Source organism: Cetorhinus maximus, chromosome 22 (assembly GCF_964194155.1).
Source record: "Cetorhinus maximus chromosome 22, sCetMax3.hap1.1, whole genome shotgun sequence".
In the NCBI taxonomy this organism is placed as follows: Eukaryota; Metazoa; Chordata; class Chondrichthyes; order Lamniformes; family Cetorhinidae; genus Cetorhinus; species Cetorhinus maximus.
The window spans coordinates 22,452,036-22,470,519 of NC_135900.1; the positions used below are offsets into that span (position 1 = coordinate 22,452,036).

At 43.8% G+C, this 18,484-nt stretch overlaps 2 long non-coding RNA genes across 2 annotated transcripts in view; one reads left to right on the forward strand and one right to left on the reverse strand.

Annotated features, from left to right (window-relative positions):
• LOC144696354 (uncharacterized) overlaps positions 1 to 17,032 on the forward strand; it is a 68,863-nt gene extending 51,831 nt beyond the window's left edge. Inside the window, exon 3 of the long non-coding RNA XR_013580152.1 lies at positions 16,578 to 17,032. This is a non-coding gene — a long non-coding RNA (uncharacterized LOC144696354). The remainder of the gene's footprint in view (positions 1 to 16,577) is intronic.
• Positions 1 to 18,484, reverse strand: part of LOC144696353 (uncharacterized) — a 112,420-nt gene that overhangs the window by 37,904 nt on the left and 56,032 nt on the right. The gene's annotated exons all lie outside the window — the stretch shown is intronic.

The following is an 18,484-nucleotide window of genomic DNA, read 5'->3' on the forward strand; positions in this document are numbered from 1 at the left end:
TGAACACATCAAAGCAGCCACCTCTGCTGTGTTTTCTTCTCCTCCACTGGGCCACCAGGCCAAACATTGTCCAAAGTTCCCCTGACCCAGCCCTAAATTTGCATCTTTCTTAGTTTCTCTTTTATCACTCCTCATGCCTTCTCTGAGCTCATCTTGGCCATCAGATCCAACAATTATGTCCTTGACCCTATTCCTGCTAAACTGCTGACCACCCAATTCCTCCCCTGGCTCCCACATTAGCAAATTTTGTTAATGGTTCTTATTCTTCAGGTTTAATCCCTTTCTCCTTTAAATCTGCTGTCATCACCCCTTGCCTCAAAAAAAAATCAACCCTTGACCCTACCATCCTTGAAAACCATCATTGTTTCTCCAACCTTCCTTTTCTCTCTAAAGTTCTTGAACATGATGTCAACTCACAGATCTGCCCGTCTTTCCCAGTACTCCATGGTTGGCTCGCTCCAATCCAGTTTCCATCCCTGCTACAGTACCAAAACTGTTCTTAAAGTTACAAATGACATCCTCTATGACTATGACAAAGGTAAACTTTCCCTCTTTATCCCTCTCGACCTGTCTGCAGTCTTTGCCATGGTTGGCCATGCCATCCTCCTCCATTGTCTCTCCAATATTGTCCAGCTTGGTGGGATTGCTCTCACCTACTTTCATTCTCATCCATCTAATCTTAGAGTATCATTTTCAATAGCTACTCTTCCTCTTCCAACACTGTTATCTCTGGTGTCCCCAAAGGATCTACCTTTGCTCCCTCCTCTTTCTCATCTACATGCAGCCCCTTGGCGACATCACCTGAAAGCACAGCATTCATTTTCACAGATACGCTGACGACACCCAGATCTACCTCATCACTGCCTCTCCCAAATCCTCCACTGTTGCTAAATTATCGGATTGCTTATCTGACATCCAATACTGGGTGAGCAGAAATTTCCCCCACTTAAATATCAGGAAGACTGAAGCCATTGCCTTCAGCCCCCACATCAAATTCCATTCCCTAGCTACTGGTTCCATCCCTCTTTCTGGCAACAGTCTGAGATTAAACCAGTCCGTTAGCAATCTTGGTGTCATATTTGACCCCGAACTGAGCTTCTGAATACATATTTGTGTCGTCACCGAGACTGCCTATTTCCACCTCCGTAACATTGTCCGCCTTCTCACCCCTCTCAGCTCATCTGCTGCTGAACCCCTCATTCAAGCCTTTGTTACCTCTAGACTCGGCAATTCCAATGCACTCCTGGCTGGTCTCCCACATTCTACCCTCTGTAAACCTGAGGTTAACCAAAACTCTGCTGCCCTTGTCTTAACTCGCACCAAGTCCCATTCACCTGCCACCCCTGTGTTCAGAAAACGACATTAGTTCCCGGTCAAACAAGGTCTTGATTTTAAAATCCTCATCCTTGTTTTCATATCCCCTCCATGATCTCATCCCTCCCTATCTGTATAATCTCCATCAGCTCCACAATCCACTCAAAATATCTGCAATCGTGTAATTTTAGTTTCTTGAGCATCCCTGGTTTTAACTGTTCCGCCGTTAGTGGCTGCACCATCAGTTGCCTAGGCCTCAAGCTCTGGAATATCCTCCCTGCACCTCTCTGCCTCTCTAGCCTGCATTCCTCCTTTAAGACACTCCTTAAAACCTATCTCTTTGACCAAGCTTTTGATCATCTGACTTAATATCTTCTTATGCGCCTTGATGTTATAATTTGTTTAATAGTGCCCCTGTGAAATGCCTTGGGCATTTTATTATATTAAAAGAGCCATATAAATATACATTTTTGTTGTTCAGCTGTTGCGAAGTACAATTGAACCAGACAACTTTTTGAAGTTGGAAGTGCATTTTTCAATTATTTTTACACTGCAGTAACTTAAACCTGTTACAGATTACCCTATTTAAAGAGTGTTATGACTCTGAGGGGGAATCAATCAACAATTAAATGATTGCATTCAGACTCCATTATTTAGTGATATTTTTTGCCGTTATTTGTTCTCTGCCATTGGGAGCTAATTGTTAAGACGGCCCATTGTCAGCAGAACAAGGTCACTAACCAAAATGCAATGCATCTTAACACAAATCACTGAACTTCAACATTAATTCAGACCCTCGCAATATTGTCAAGTTGATAATTACAGTATTTCTGGATTCAAGGCAAATGAAGCTAGTAATTGAACAATTTTAGAAACAGCACAACATTCTTGAAAATAAAAAGCATTATTGCTTTCCAAGTATTTCCTTGTACACTTCAGCTGTAAATTTTGGGTAAGCATTGCATTAATTGTTACTGTTGTTTTTTTGTTTATTTCCGATTGAGTAAAGCTATAAGTGTTAAAGCTTGCAGGTAACTGGAATTTTTTAACATTAGAGCACTACAAATACCCGTGTTTCCTTTCGAGTCATTGAGGGGTAGTGGTGGGTGAATTGGAGTAGCATCAGTTTCCGGAAATCAGGCCACATGGCCAAAGACACTGCCCCAAGGCTTGGTCAAAACTGAGCCTCAAGCCTCATTTTCAGGAAACCAGTGAGCTGCAGACACCAATCAGACACTCCGATCAGGACCTCAGGGGTTTAAGCTGTCTTACCAGTGGCCACCACTCCCGGTGGTACTGCTGGGACTAGGGAACTGCTGGCTATTTGATTGGTCAGCAACATTCAGAGGTGGGACTTCCAAACAACATAAGGGTGAAAGGACCAGCTTAAATCAATTTTTGGCCTGATGGTCACTAAATGGCCATGGGGCAAGAACTCCTCCCCCAGCGTAAAACCCAGCCCAAAGTGTGGCAGAGAACTCGATTCGACAAACTGCAATTGATGCAAGATCAATTATTAATTTTAATTCTGAGAACAATAGGTTTTTGTTAACCAAAAGTATCATGGCATATGGGGCAAAGGTAGTTACTTGGAGTTAAATTGTAGATCAGCCATGATATCAGTGATTGGCAGAACAGGCTCAAAAGGCTAAATGGCCTACTCCTGCCCCCGGGTCAACTCTGAGGGAATGGAGGTGGGGGCTGAATCCTGTCAAGACCGGGGCGGGAGAAGAGATGCTAGCAAGACCTGATGAGTTGGTGGAATGGGGTGTGTTGGCAAAGCCTGAGGAGCAGTGGGGGATAGTGGCAAGACCAGCAGAGCTGTCTGCTTGACTGATCCCTGACACCTCTTCTCCTGTCCAAAACCCCAACAATCAGGTCTGCCCGGACCCCTTTCCTCCCCCTCATGCCTGCTGGAAATGTCCCTTGGCCTGCAGCGGACCTGACCACTTGGACTCAAGCCTGAGAGGGCTGCCACTAAACCCGGCTTCAGATCACCATGGCCCAGACTTCAAGTCAGGCCTGAGGGACGCCACTGCCCTGACCACTCCCAGACCGAGTCAGGCTCCTCTCACTCCCAGGACTCCCCCAGACCATCCACGCACCTATCAAAGCCAGGAGGAGAGTAGTGCCGGCTGTTTCCTATCAGGTTCGGGTTCTAGATGGGTTTTCTTTAGGGTTTGCCTGTTACCCTAAGAACGCTGCCATAGACTTTTGATCGTAAAAGCCATTCTTGTTTATTTACAGATCTATATACATCTCAGTATTTTACACAAGGTGGTACTTCTCTTTCCCACCAGGTCTCCTGAACCGACCGAGCGTGAAATGACGCGCGATGACATCGGGCAAGCGTCTTGACCTCGTCACGCACTCGTGTGGTATTTCATTCGGCAGGCGCACACCGGAGTCGGCAGCACGCCCGCTGACAATTAAAAAGCCTATTAAGGCCATTAAAAAGTTACTTAAAACAAATTTTTCGCTACCCATCCAACCTTACTGTTGGCAGGCAGGTAGAAACACCAAGCAGCCTTTGCACGTTTTTGGAAACCTCACCCCAGGCAGGATGAGGTTTCCAAAAGCAAATAAAAATAAAATTTTTTCATTAATAACATGTCCCTGCTCATGTGACAGAGTCACATGAGGGGACATGTTTCATTACATTTTTATTTTTTTAATTAGCTTTTTCAGATACCTTCATCTCCCTGAGGTAGAGAGTTGCCTCAGGGAGATTATGTAGCACCCACTCACTTGCATGCATGAAGGTCATGCTCGCTTGGCTTGCACTCCTCCCCCCGCCCACACAGGCAGCGGTGAGCGCTGCCACTCATGTTTCACTCATGTTTAATTGGCCCGCCAGCGATCACGGGCAGTGGTCAGCTTTCCGGCTGCCCCCACCCTCCCCCACCGAACCCACACTCCAAGGGCAAAATTCTGCCCTTAGCCTTGTGGACGTTGCATCATAATTACATCAGTATCAGATGCTCCTGACGTTAATGCTTTACTTTACACCGGGCAGCACTACAGTACTACTTCCTCATGGCTATGTCTGCCCATTCATCCCGTGCCAGCTCTGGGCTGGGCATGTGCAGCAGCACAGTGCGCCCACGCAGACACCAACCATGATCAGGCAGCAACAAACAGAGAGAAATCTGGGACAAACGGCCTCCCAGGAAGCCCACACCTGGGCCCGGGATGCCGGACAGGAGGGCAAATTCTGGGACAGGTTGTCACCCTGCCTGTCCCCATGATCCCATTGTACAAATCAACATATCACACCTAAATGATAGGGTGAACTGTTAGATGCAGATATTTGAATACATTTTGATGGTCATCATGCATTTGGTAATGTGAGCACTTCCCTTCAAAAGATTTTAATCATTATCATCAAATAAAATTATTTCAGACAAAACTGATTTTATATTAGTTATATCACAATATAACTGATTCAAGTTTTACCCAGGGATGTTAGTGATGAAATAGTAACAGAAAGGTTACAACATGAATTAGTACTAGAGAAACTGATAATTTAGCGTGGTAGGTTATACAATTAACCGAGGCATTACAGATGTTTAGGCAAGCAAAATAACACCTCTGCTCTGCTGCAACACAAATTCTAAGAGAGAAAATGCCGGGCATCTGTTCCTCGTTTGTTTGCCTCTTCCATTAAGCGTGTTTTTACACTCGCCTGGGAGAACCGGCGCCACGAGGGAGCTGTTAAACTGAGTTTGAAGCCACACTCTAAAATGCAAAAGGCATTTTTTTCCAGGGATGCAATCCCTTTACAGAAACTCTGAGATAAAATGATAAATGCTTCCTCATGAGGGAGGAAGGACTGCAGATGTTCATGACGATGTATCAGCAGGTATTCCCACATTCATCTTAATTATACCTTTGTAAAGGTTATAAAATGTGTTGCCAACCTAAGCAAATGCGACATTATTATAATTCTCAAAAAACAACTTGCAAAACTGTTTTTCAAAGAAACATTAATTATTTAAATGATATTTTATGCTAATTGTTGCCTCACTTGTGAGCATGTGTTTGATGTTGTCTTTTTAAATTGAACTGGAAAATCTAAACCATTTGGCCAAAGGCTTGGCATTTAAGGTGGGCATTCCCAGTCACTATAAGGTTACTATATAGTTCCATCTAGACATTTGCAGTTTGGATTTTACGCTTGCAAGCAAAATTGTACAACACTCATCATTACAACTGGTATCATTTGTGTGTGGTAGAGGGAGGCCCAAAAAGTGGTAGATTTTTGAGCAATAAGGCCTGGATTTTTGCAACAACGCAAAACATCATTGTGAAAATAGGGGAAGAGGCCAAAAAATCGGGAGCCCCACCTCCAAACAAGGCACCCATCATTTTCTCAGGGGCGGGAATGGGGGCCCTTATAAATCAACAGCTGCCTCCACTCCTGTCTAATTTTGGTGACCCGGGTGTACCCAATTGTGTGAAACACGATGTGTGCAGGTTAGACCTGGTAGGAGCAGGTCTTAACTTTGTGGAGCCCTTTGGAGAGGTGACGAGGTAGACTACCCCTTTGGCAATGGTTCTGTGACATTTTTTGAGGGAGGTCAGGTGCCCTTTGGGAGAGGTCAGGTGCCCCTTGGGATTGTTAAAATTAGGCATGAATGTGCACAAAAAGGCCATAAACTCACTAACCGTCAAACTCATTGGAACTGTCAAAAGTGTCAAAATGAACTGTCATAGGCAACTGTCACGCTGTCAAGGATTTCAAACCCCTGCCCTTTAAACCTTTGAAAAAATGTCTGGAGTGTTAAAAACAAAATTGTTCACTCTGTCTGTTGACTTAAGCCTGAGGGCTACAATTACTGGATTAGTGCTGCGTGGTTGATTTCACAACCTTCTAGTAGGGTGCCTTCCATTTCACAGTTTGATTGACTGTTCCAAGTGGTTAGAGACTCTTTGAACTGGGGCTATGAATTCCAATGTTTGTTTTTTATAAGAGGTTAAGCATGAAATGCTTGTTTTTATAAGGATGTAGTTGAAGGAATGTAAATGCAGTGAATGGGTTTTTATGAAGGAGAGTGTTTAGAAAGTAAAGTCTACAATAAACACTTGGAACTTTATTTTATTTTAACTCAGCATAGGTTCTGAGGTCTGTCCATGGTGGAAACTGGGTGAATTGACACGGTTGATGTAAGGGTAAAGGATGATGAGTGCAGACCATGGGTTGGCATGAGTTGGCACTATATGGGTAAAGGTATAAGTTGGCATGGAGGCTATGGGGGCATAGGGTGGGTAGGGAGCATTTACATAGAGTTAGACTAAGAGGAAATACAATAAGATCTAATTCTGGTTTAATTCAGGTTTCTCTTTTTTCCTTTTCCAATTCAGGTTTACAATGTATGTATGTAAACACACAAAGCATATTAAATAAGGTAGTAAGCTCCGGGCACATATAGCCACATGAAAATATGATGTTGTGGTGATAATGGAGACCTAGCTCAAAAAAGAACAGGACTGGGTACTGAATATTCCTGGATAGAAGGTGTTCAGGAAAGAAAGGAAGTGAGTTGGTAGTATTGAGTAAGAGGATATTACAGTCCTGGAGAGAGGATGCCCTGGAGGGATCAAGGACAGAATCTATTTAGTTAGAGTTAAGTAACAATAGAGATGCCATTACATTACCGCATTATTTTATAGGCCACCAACAATTGGGAAATATATAGAGGGAAAAATTGTAGGTAAATAACAGTGAGGTGCAAAAACTAAAGAGTAATTTTACTGGGGGACATCAATAGTCATAAAATTGACTGGGACAGTAATAATGTAAAGAGTAGAGAGGGAAAAGAGTTTCTGAAATGTGTTTCTGGCCCAACCAGGAGGGAGGCATTGCTGGATCTGGTTCTGGGGAATGAGATGGGACCAAATCAATCAGGTGTCAGTAGGGAAACATTTAGGGAACAATGATCATAGTATCATAAGGTTTTGATTGGCATTGTAAATGACCCTGAATTGGAGAGGGCCAATTTCAGTGGGATAAGAACGGGTCAGTTTCAAATGAATTGGAATCAAAGATTGGCCGGCAAAACTGTAATTGTACAATGGACTGCTTTTAAAGATGAGGTGGTTTGGATACAGTTGATATACATTCCCATAAGGGTGAAAGGTATGGCAAACAAAGTCAGAACTACAACGATGATTAAAGAGATAGACAGTAAGATGAAACAGAAAAAGGAGCATATGACAAAAGCTAGGTTTTTACACAAGAAAGAACAAGACTAAAATTCAGGAGAGGTGTGAGAAAAGAAATAAGGGGCCAAAGAGAGAGTATGAGAAGAGACTGGCAGCCAACATAAAGGGGGATCTGAAAATTTTCTATAGGCTTATAAATAGTAAAAAGGTAGTGGGGGGTAGAGAGTGTGGTGAGGGGGGGGCAGTGGCAATTAGGGACCAAAAAGGAGACCTACGCATGGAAGCAGTAAAAATGGCTAAGGTATTTAATAAGCACTTTGCATCTGTCTCTACCAAAGAAGAGAATATTACCAAAGTCATAGTGAAAGAGGACGTAATTGATAAACCCAGCAACTATAGGCCAGTCCATCTAACCTTGATGATGGGAAAGTTTTAGAAACCAAAATCTGGGACAAATGATCAGCTATTTGGTCAAGTATGGATTAATTAAGAAAAGCCAGCATGGATTTATTGCAGGCAAGTCATGTTTAGCTAATTTGATTAGATTTTTGATGAGGTAACAGAGAGGGTTTGTGCATATATTGCTCCTAGGTCTCGCTGTTGTGGCACCCCTTTTAGAATTGTACCCTTTAGTTTATATTGCTTCTCTTCATTCTCCCTACAAAAATGTATCATTTCCGCTTCTTTCCATAAAAGTGCATCTGCCACATGTATCAGCAATGTGGTTGATGTGGTGTACAGGGAATTCCAAAAGGCATCTGATAAAGTGCCACATAAAAAGCTTGTCAGCAGAGTTGAAGCCCATAGAATATAAAGGACAGGGGCGGCATGGATATGAAGTTGGCTGAGTGACAGGAAATAGAGTAGTGCTGAATGGTTGTTTCTTTGGACTGGAGGACAGTATTCAGAGAGGTACTCCAGGAATCAGTACTAGGATTTCTGCTTTTCTTGACTTATTAACAAACTAGACTTGTGTGTACAAGGCACAATTTCAAAGTTTGCAGATAACACAAAACTTGGAAGTATAGTGAACTGTGGAAAGGATAGTGATAGATTTAAAGAGGACACAGACAGGCCAGAGGCCTTCAAGCCTTTGTAATAGTTCCTTTCAGAGCATCCCAAAACATTTTACAGCAAATGAAGTGCTTTTGAAGTGTAGCCACTGTTGTAATGTAGAAGACTGAGAATCATAGAATGGTTACAGAGCCAAAGGAGTCTGTAAGGCCCATTAAGCCTGTGCTGGCTCTCTGCCAGAGCAGTTTAGATAGTCTCACTCCATGGCCCTCACCCTGTAGCCCTGGAATGGGTAGGCATGTAGCAGATGTACTTTTATGCAAAGAAGCGCAAATGATACATTTTTTGTAGGGAGAATGAAGAGAAGCAATATAAACTAAAGGGTACAATCCTAAAAGGGGTGCCACAACAGAGAGACCTGGGAGCAATATGTGCACAAATCTTTGAAGATGGCAGGACAGGTTGAAAAGTGGTTTAAAAAACAAATAGGATCCTGAGCTTTATAAATCGAGGAATAAAGCACAAATGCAAGAAAGTTATGATGAACCTTAAAACACTGAATTCAGCCTCAACTGGAGTATCGTGTTCAATTCTGAACACTGCACCTTAAGAAGGCTGTGAAGGCTTTCGAGGGGATGCAAAAAGATTTATGAGAATCTTTCCAGGGATGAGGAAATTCAGTTACTTGATAGATTGGAGAATCTGGTATTGTTCTCCTTACAGAAGAGCAGGTTTGATGGAGGTATTCAAAATCATGAGGTGCCAGACAGAGCAGATAGACAAATATGGTTCCCTTTGGCAAAGCGATTGTGAACCAGTGGACAATGATTTAAGATGATTGGCAAAAGAGCCAAAGATGACATGATGAAAAACTTGTTTAAGCACGGAGTGGTTTATATCTTAAAAGTGTGGTGGTGGCCAATTCAATCGTAGCATTCAAAAGGGAATTGGATAAGCACATGAAGGGGAAAGATTTGCAGGGCTACGGGGAGAGGGCCATGGAGTGAGACTACCTAAACTGCTCTTGCAGAGAGCCAGCACTTGCTCAATGGGCCTTCAGTTCTTTGTAACCGTTCTATGATTCTCAGTCTTCCACATTACAACAGTGGCTACACTTCAAAAGCACTTCATTTGCTGTAAAATGTTCTGGGATGTTCTGAGGGTCTGAAAGGGACTATTATAAGGGCGTACAGGCCTCTGGCACTGAGTAAATCAAGAGCCAAGATTCAAAATAGCACAGGGAATGTGGAGTGGGATCACTTTTCAACAATTTGCATCACTTTTTATGAGGTAGTGACGGTAGAGTGCACTTACCTAATACCTCCCGAGGATCTTAATAAACTGCTAACATGGATTTGGGAGTTCAGCATTGAATACACTATGGCCTGCCCACCCAATTCACTGCTGCTGGCAGAAGAGAAACACCCTGAACACACCACATTGGCCTCAGCCCTGTAATTAGCTGGGAAAGCTGCAAACAACCCTAGTAGCTGATGAATACGCCTGATTTCATTGTAATGTATCAAAAGAAAAACATTTCTCTTGCTATTTTGTGCTGGGGTGCAGAAATGTTTGAGATGTATTGTTTGTTTGATTTCCATGATTCAATAGGCAAAGATTTCCCTTGTGTGCTTCTGCAGTGAAATCGTAAACCAATTCCTTATAAATAGGTTTATGACTAGGTCCCAGATGAAATCGTGTAAAATTGTTCATTCTTAATTCAAACCTTTGATATTTATATTTTCTATTTGCTAAAATCATATGTTTTGATGCCATGCACATTCCTTTGCAGTGTGCAACCCTACATCAAACTAATTCCAAAAAAAATCACAGAATTAGCCAAATAATAAATCCTTGGCTTTTATACATTCACCTCTACAAAGGACAAAGTTCAGTCAAACCTTTGTCAAAGAACAAGAAAATAGTTTTTTTTAATATATGGATTGCTTCTTTCAAGATTCAAAGAATTTGCAATAAGCATTCATTGCATGATGAACAACATCTTGCATTGTTATTAAGTGTTGTAAGATGGTTGGGTATCGCTTGTAATCAGTTGGTTGAATCAATTTGCTTTCAAAAGGCTACACCATGGGTTTTCCAATCAGACATCATAAGTGCTGATTCCTTCATAACTACTGGAGTCCGCCTTGTTTTAATATATAGGATCATCTCTAGGGCTTTGGAACACCACTGACTGAAGGTTTACCTGTTAGAAGGCAGGAAATAGTGTGCTGCTGCAGGAGTGAAAGGGCTGCAGCAGATTAAAGGGACAGGGTCATCATCACTGTCATCGTTTTTGCAGTACCTCAGCAGTTTTTTTGCCCAAGAAATGTCTGTGCATTAGGCAGTAGGCCAGGAAACCCTTAGGTATCAGACATTGGCATGCTAGTTCTGCTACAAGGGGGGGCCCAAGGGATAAGGAGGCCCTGTTTGAGTGACATTAGCCACTAAGGGGAACTGGCAAATCCAACAATGACTGTACATCAGAAGTAATCCATCAGTTGCAAAGCACTTTGGGACATCCTCAGAGCATGAAACTCACTCTTATAAATGTAAATTCTTTCTGTCTTTACCTTTATGTAACCCAAGCTTCAATGAGCATCACCTGCTCTCAATTGACTCTGAAGCTTTTCCTGGTTTACTCTTAAAGGGACCTGCATTTCTAACATTGTCATTGGGGAACATTTATCAAAAAAATTCAGGCCACAAATTTTCTTCTCAACATTTTCTCATAGCAATTTTCTTATCCAAGAGTTTAACAACTTCTAATAATTTATATTGGAGGCCATTGCACAAAATCAACAGTTTGGTGCAATCCATTGATTATCAGTCGACCAATGTACACTCTGCACTATTAGACCAGTTCAGTGATGGTGGACTCAAACAGTGAAACCTGCCTCACTGAATCAGGTGACAAAGCCTGAATGCTCAATTTACCGGATGTCAGATTCGGTGAAATGTAAAGTTTTTTGAATATTTGGACGTTTTGTACAGAGGTTAACTGGTCATAAGCCAAAGTCGTTCAGTGTTATTCACTAATTTCAGATTGATACTGCTGAGATTTACTTATCTTTAGGGCAATGGAGGAAATGGCTGTAGTTTGTACCATCTGCAAGATGCACAGTAGCAACTTGCCAAGGCTTCTTTGACAGCACCTTCCAAACCCACAACTTCCACCATTTAGAAGGACATGAACAGCAGTTGTATGGGAATATCACCGCCTCCAAGTTCCCTTTCAAGTTATACACCATCCTTGGCTTGGAAATATTATTTTGTCATTTCTTCATCGTTGACGGGTCAAATTCCTGTAATTCCCTCCCCAACAGCATTGTTCAAGGAGGACTGAAGCCGCTAAAGAAGGCAGCTCACCACCATCTTCTCAAGGACAATGCAGAAAGGCTAATATGTGCTGGCCTTGCTCGCAATGCCCACATCCCGTGAATGAAGAAGTAAAAAGAACCTTTCACACTCTGTATTTATCCTTATGCACACTTCTCTTATTTGACTGCACAGTCTTTAACCCAACTCTTTTCCTATAGCAGACACCTAGGGCTGAAGTTTTGGGGCCCCCTATGGCACCAACGTAGGTGGGGTGCCCTGAAAATACTGGCATCAGGCGGTGTGTTGATTTCAAGGTGCCGATCTCGGCACCAGCAATAATGAATAAAGCGGTGTGGGGGTGGGGGGGAAGGGTGGGTGGGGGGGGGGCAAGTGTGGGGGGGTCAGGAATTCCCGCTCTAACTTAATTGGCCTGAACTGAGGCAGTTTAAAAGTTTGCTAAGAGATTTAAAGGGGATCCACTTCTGATTTTGAAAGGGCCAGACAGGTTACTCACAACTTCAGACACTGAAGGCACACGGGTACATAGTGAAGAGCCAGTCGTGGCTGTCCCTGATGCCATAACAGAGTCCTGGCAGCTGCCACTTCATCCTCCACTAGTCCAAACTGCCTCAGATTTCACTCCAACTCACAAAATGCATGGATGGATCCTTGGGGACAAAGGAAATATCTTGAAGACATGGCTACTGACCCCTCAAAAGGAGCCCCAGACAGGGGCACAGAGGCAATACAACCATTGCCACCTGCACAGCAGGACAACTACTGAACAGGCCATAGGGCTTCTGAAGATATGATTCCAGTGCCTGGACCAGATGGATGGTGCCCTCTGACCTTCGGAGGTCAGGGGCTCCAGCTCCCAGCACCGGCCCACAAATGGCAGCACGTGTGCAGTTAGTGTTTTTTCCCTTCTTCAGGCCAGGAACTGACCCTGCACAACTGCGCAGAAGAGAGAAAGTCAAATGGTGCAAAAAACATGTCAGGTGACCTCGAACTGGAGTGCCATTCCACAGAAGGTGTTCCAGAAAGCAGGACACTGGGAGGGGAGCAGGAAGAGGTCCCAGAAGAAAGTTCCAGGCAGGAACAAAGACAGGGATCAGAAAGAGGCCCCAGAAGTAAAGTTAAAAGAAAGGAGCGGAGAAATAGGCTCCGTGTTAAAGAAAGAGCTGTGGGGAGCAGAGGCTTTGCAAATTTATTTTTCCCCAACCACCATCTACCCCCGCCAACCACCAAACCCCACAATGCCTTCTGTCACTTGTTCTTATGTTTTGCTTTCACAAAATGTTAACCCTTGTTCTACTATTTACACGTTCTGCTATCTTACCTTTATGTCACTATCAACACCTTCTTTAGTCTTTAGACATTAACACTCCATTTGTCGTCCATGACATCTTTGTCAAATTTCTCCTTAGCTCCACCTATCCCTGACCTTTTATTTTGCTCCACCTGCTCCACCCTTTCTTAAACAGTATAAAATCAATCATCTCTCTTTAGCTCTGAAGAAGTCATACATTAACTCTGTTTCTTTCCCCACAGATGCAGCCAGACCTGCTGAGTTTTTCTAGCATTTTCTGTTTTTATTTCAGATTTCCAGCATCTGCAGAGTTTTGCTTTTATTTTAGTGCTTAATTCACTGCCACCTCTCTTCCAGGAATACCTACCTTGAGGAAGTACTGCTCTTCTCTCTGACCAGATTTCCATTTGTCTCTTTCACCCTGTTCACCTTCATTGCTTTCCATTTCCCTCCTGGTGTTTGACAAGGTGTTTACCAAAACTCGCTTTCACAGCCATATTACCTCCCTTAGTGACTGTGTCTGTCACTGATTTACCCCACATGGATTCCAACTTCAGTTCCATCCTTCATGTTTCAAATCCACCAAGGATTACAGGCATCTCTGGGACATACAACATTCCTCGGACTACTGTTCTCACTGCATCCTGAGATCCACACTCAGTGTCATGTGTCACCATGTCTTTGACCCCAATTCCACTTCATTCTTCGTCTCACCTGAAACCTTAACAACAAACTTTCTCTCTTCCTTTCAGGTCTTAAGGAACACAAGCTCCAATTATTGATACCAATACTCATCCAGGACCTTCCACCCTTCCCCATCCATCTGACCCCATCCGTTCTTCTAATCCCAGCCCTTGCCGTGTATTCACTATACCCTCTGACCTCCTCCTCTCTGATGCTGAACATTCTGTACTCAGCAAAGGACTCAGTTTCATCCCCTTACATCCTCACCTCAATGAATGATGCTGAACCCTTCTCCCGTCTTCTTCGTCTCCGTGCTTATTTCTTTTGGCAGGAGCCTCCCCCTGTTCAACAGATCCTTTCACCCACCTCCTGTATTCTCCCTCTACCTGGAACCCTACCTCTGGCCTCTTACTTTACTCTTGATCTTTTCATTGAGAACTGTCGGTGTGACATTGGTTGTCTTAATTTCTCTGTTCCTCTCACCCACTCCAACCTGTCTCCTTCTGAACTTGCTGCACTCCGTTCTCTCAGGTCCAAACTTGCCTTTGTTATCAAACCTTCTGGCAAATGTGGTGCTGTTGCTGTCTGGCATACTGACCTCTACCTTATAGAGGCTAAGTGCCAATTCTCACACACTTCCTCCTACCTCCGCCTGGACCATGACCCCACCACTGAACATCAAGCCATTGTTTCCAGGACTGTCACTGACCTCATCTCCTCTGGAGACCTTCTCTTCACAACATCGAACATCTTAGTCTCCCAACCCTGCACAGCCCGCTTCCCCTTCCCAAAATCCCCAAATAGAACTCAATGTGTAGAACCATCATGTCAGCCTGTTCCTGCCACATGGAACTCATTTCTTCCTATCTTGACTGCATACTCGCTCCCCTTGTCCAGCCACTTCCCACCTACTTGCGCGATACCTCTGATGCCCTACACCAAAGCAACAATTTCCAGTTTCCTGGCCCTAACTGCCTCTTCTTCACTATGGACATCCAATCCCTCTACACCTCCATGCCCCACTGGGATGGTCTGAGGGCTCTCCACTTTTTTCTTGAACAGAGGCCCGAACAATCTCCATCGACCATTCTCCTCCGTCTGGCTGAACTTGTTCTCTCACTGAACAATTTCTCCTTTAACTTATCTCACTTCCTCCAAATAAAAGGTATGGCTATGGGTACCTGCATGGGTCCCAGTTATGCCTGTCTTTTGTGGGGTATGTGTAACATTCCTTGTTCCAACCCTACTCAGGCCCCGGCCCACAACTCTTTTTCCAGTACATCAGTGACTGTATCGGTGCCGCTTCATGCTCTGGTCTGGACTGGAAAAATTTATCAATTTTCCTTCCAATTTCCACCTCTGTCTCACCTTCACATTATCCATCTCCGACACTTCCCTTCTCTTCCTTGACCTCACTGTCTCCATTTCTGGTTATAGACTGTCTACCAATATTCATTACAAGCCCACTGACTCCCACAGCTACCTCGACCACAGTTCCTCACACCCTGCTTCCTATAAGAACTCCAACCCATTCTCCCAGTTCTCCGCCTCCGTTACAACTTTTCTCATGATGCCACCTTCCAAAACAGCGCTTTCTTTTTCCTTAAACAAGGGATCCCCCCCACTATGGTTGACAGGGCTCTCAACCGTGTCCGACCGATCTCCCGCGCCTCTGCCCTCACCCCATCCCCTCCTCCCAGAACCATGATAGAGTCCCCCTTGTCCTCACTTATCATCCCACCAGCTTTCACATTCAAAAGATCATTCTCCGCCATTTCTGCCAACTCCAGCATGATGCTACCACCAAACACATCTTCCCTTCACCACCCCCTGCCATTAGCATTTCACAGGGACCGTTCCCTGTGACACCCTCCTCCATCACTCCAACACCTCATCTCCTTCCCATGGCATCTTCCCATGCGGTTGCAGAAGGTGCAAGACCTGCCCCTTTACCTCCTCCATCCTCGCCATCCAAGGCCCCAAACATTTCTTTCAGGTGGAACAGGGCTTCACTCCAACTTCCTTCAATTTGGTCTACTGTGTTCACTGCTCCCAATGCGGTCTCCTCTACATTGGGGAGACTAAATGCAGACTGGGTGACTGCTTTGCAGAATACCTTTGCTCAATCCTCAAGCATGACCCAGACCTTCCTGTTGCTTGCCATTTCAACACACCAACTTGCTCCTATATCCACATGTCCGTCCTTGGTCTGCTCCAATGTTGCAGTGAAGCCTAATGTAAACTGGAGGAACGGCATCTCATCTTCCTATTAGGAACTTTATGGCCTTCCGGACATAACATTGAGTTCAACAACTTCAGACCATGAAATCTCTCCTCCGTCTTTACACCTTTTTTAATTGAAGATTTTTTTTCCCCAACCACCCCCCTCCCCCCACAAGGCCAGTTGTCACTTGTTCTTATGTTTTGCCTTCACAGAGCACTGACCCTTGTTTGGCTATTAGCACGTTCTGCTATCTAACCTTTATGCCACTCCCAGCACCTTCTTTACTCTTTAACACTAACATTAACACTCCCTTGGTTCTGTGTCCATGACATCTTTGTCAAATTTCTCCTTAGCTCCCATCTATCCCTGACCTTCTATTTTGCTCTATTTACTCCATGCTTCTTAAACAGTATAAAATCCATCATATTTCTACTTTTTTTTAGCTCTAAAGATGTTAAATGAACTTGAAACGTTAACTCTGTTTCTCTCTCCAAAGATGCTGCCCAACCTGCTGAGTTTTTCCAGCATTTTCTGTTTTTATTTCAGGTTTCCAGCATCTGCAGTATTTTACTTTTATATTGAAGCAAAGCAGGCTTGAGAGAAGCCCTGAAGATCCGATGAGACGGCCAAAGGTTGGTGACTCCTTACTGGGGTTTTTGGAGCAGAGGTGTTGTGCTTGGCACGGCTGAAGATCTGAAATAGTGCTTGGAAGGCGAAACTTGTGTGTATTCGGAGATCCAGGGGAAAGGAATCTCGGAAGGTGAGATTGAAACCCTGGAGGTGGAGACTTGATGAAGCCATCCGAGTAGGAGCAATGTTTGGAGAGAATTCCAAGGTGAGATCTTCAAATGTGGCAATTGGAAACCCTTGTAAGAAGGACAAAGCTTCAGTGAGACTGGTTGGCTCACAATGTGACAAATGTCTGTATGGGTTGTTGAGAAATCGATGGAATCTGCTCACATCTGTCATTTACTTTAGAGTGTGGTGTGTACAGCCTGTTATTTCACATATACCTCATACTTACCCTCAATATTAGAGTATAAGATAGATATTGTAAATCACTTTATCTTTCTGAATTTGTATATATCTGTAAAGATATTGCTGGGGAAAAAGGAATAATGTGAGTTTGAATCATTTTCTTGTGTTTGTATTGCGATTATTCCAACTTTTTTTGTCTGGTATAATATTGTTCAATTCTCGTGTTTAATAATTTTTTTGTGTTAAACATTCATCAGCAGACTCCTGTGAATTTGTTCAGTAACTTTCCTCTATGGTCTCTAAAAGATGTTAGGATCTATCAAGCCAGGTTTCACTCTGGGATCTAACTTGTCCAGTACTAACATCAGCTGGGATCATAACACCTCCAATCTCCTGCTGTATGGGTCTCGGTCAGTGTGGTGCTCTGCTCTCCATAACATGGGCCTCTAGAGAGGTGTGGACCTTGAGGACAGTGAGACCCTGGAAGGAGAAAACTCATTGGGAGAGGAACATTAGGTAAGAGAGAAGGAGAAATTGGGGGTGGAAGGAGATGATAGTGATCGTGATATTGCCACGTGACGAGCCTCCTCCTGCAACCCTCCGGGAAGAGGACTGCCCTCGTCACCCTCATGGCCTCCAGCATTCAATCCAGGTTGACATTGAAGCAACAAGGGCCTGCCCTGCCTCCAGTTCCCCTGTGACATCTCGCTTCCCTCTGGTGTAGTGGAAGGCTCTGGCAGAAACTGCAGATCTCTCCCTCAGAACAACCAGCAGCTCCAGTGATGGCTGCCATGAATATCTAAATAAGTCTCACCCTTCATCTGACCCACCCCTAACCCTGCTCCGCTGCCTCTAAGACAGGAATCCCGTCTCTATGTCAATTAAGGACTCACTTTAAAGAGGCAGAATCCTGACCAAAAACAGACCTGGCTCCTGTTTCCCGCCCCCATGGCGAAAATTCAGCCCCTCTCGTCAGTTTCTTTCTGTCCACACTTCTCATCCCAGCCCACAGACTTTATAACCTAGCTGCAGAACTATATTCTGATTTTCAGAACACAGGGGCCTTGCAGTTTAGATACATTCATGTCGAGAAAAATGATGTAATGGTTGCATCGCTAGACGAGTTATTCAAAGGCCTGGACTGATAATCAAATCCCACCATAGCATTTTAAGAACTTGTATGCATTTTTAAAAAATCTGTTACCTAGCTCTAGTTCAATTTGCCTATCCTAATTATTGCATTATTTATCTTTCAATACGCCCGATGAATTACCAGCAGAAGGCAGGAAGGCAAAGAAGGCATCTTTGTTGAAATGTCTTTGGAACTTGTTCAGGAAACAAATACAGAGTTGTGCTGCATTGCCCTCTACTGGTTGATTGACCAGGGTTGGAGGCTGACTAAAAATTCTTCAATCTATCATTCACAACGCAGTCGCTTCAATACTGCTTTAAAGAATAGAGGGCTAGCGGGCAGG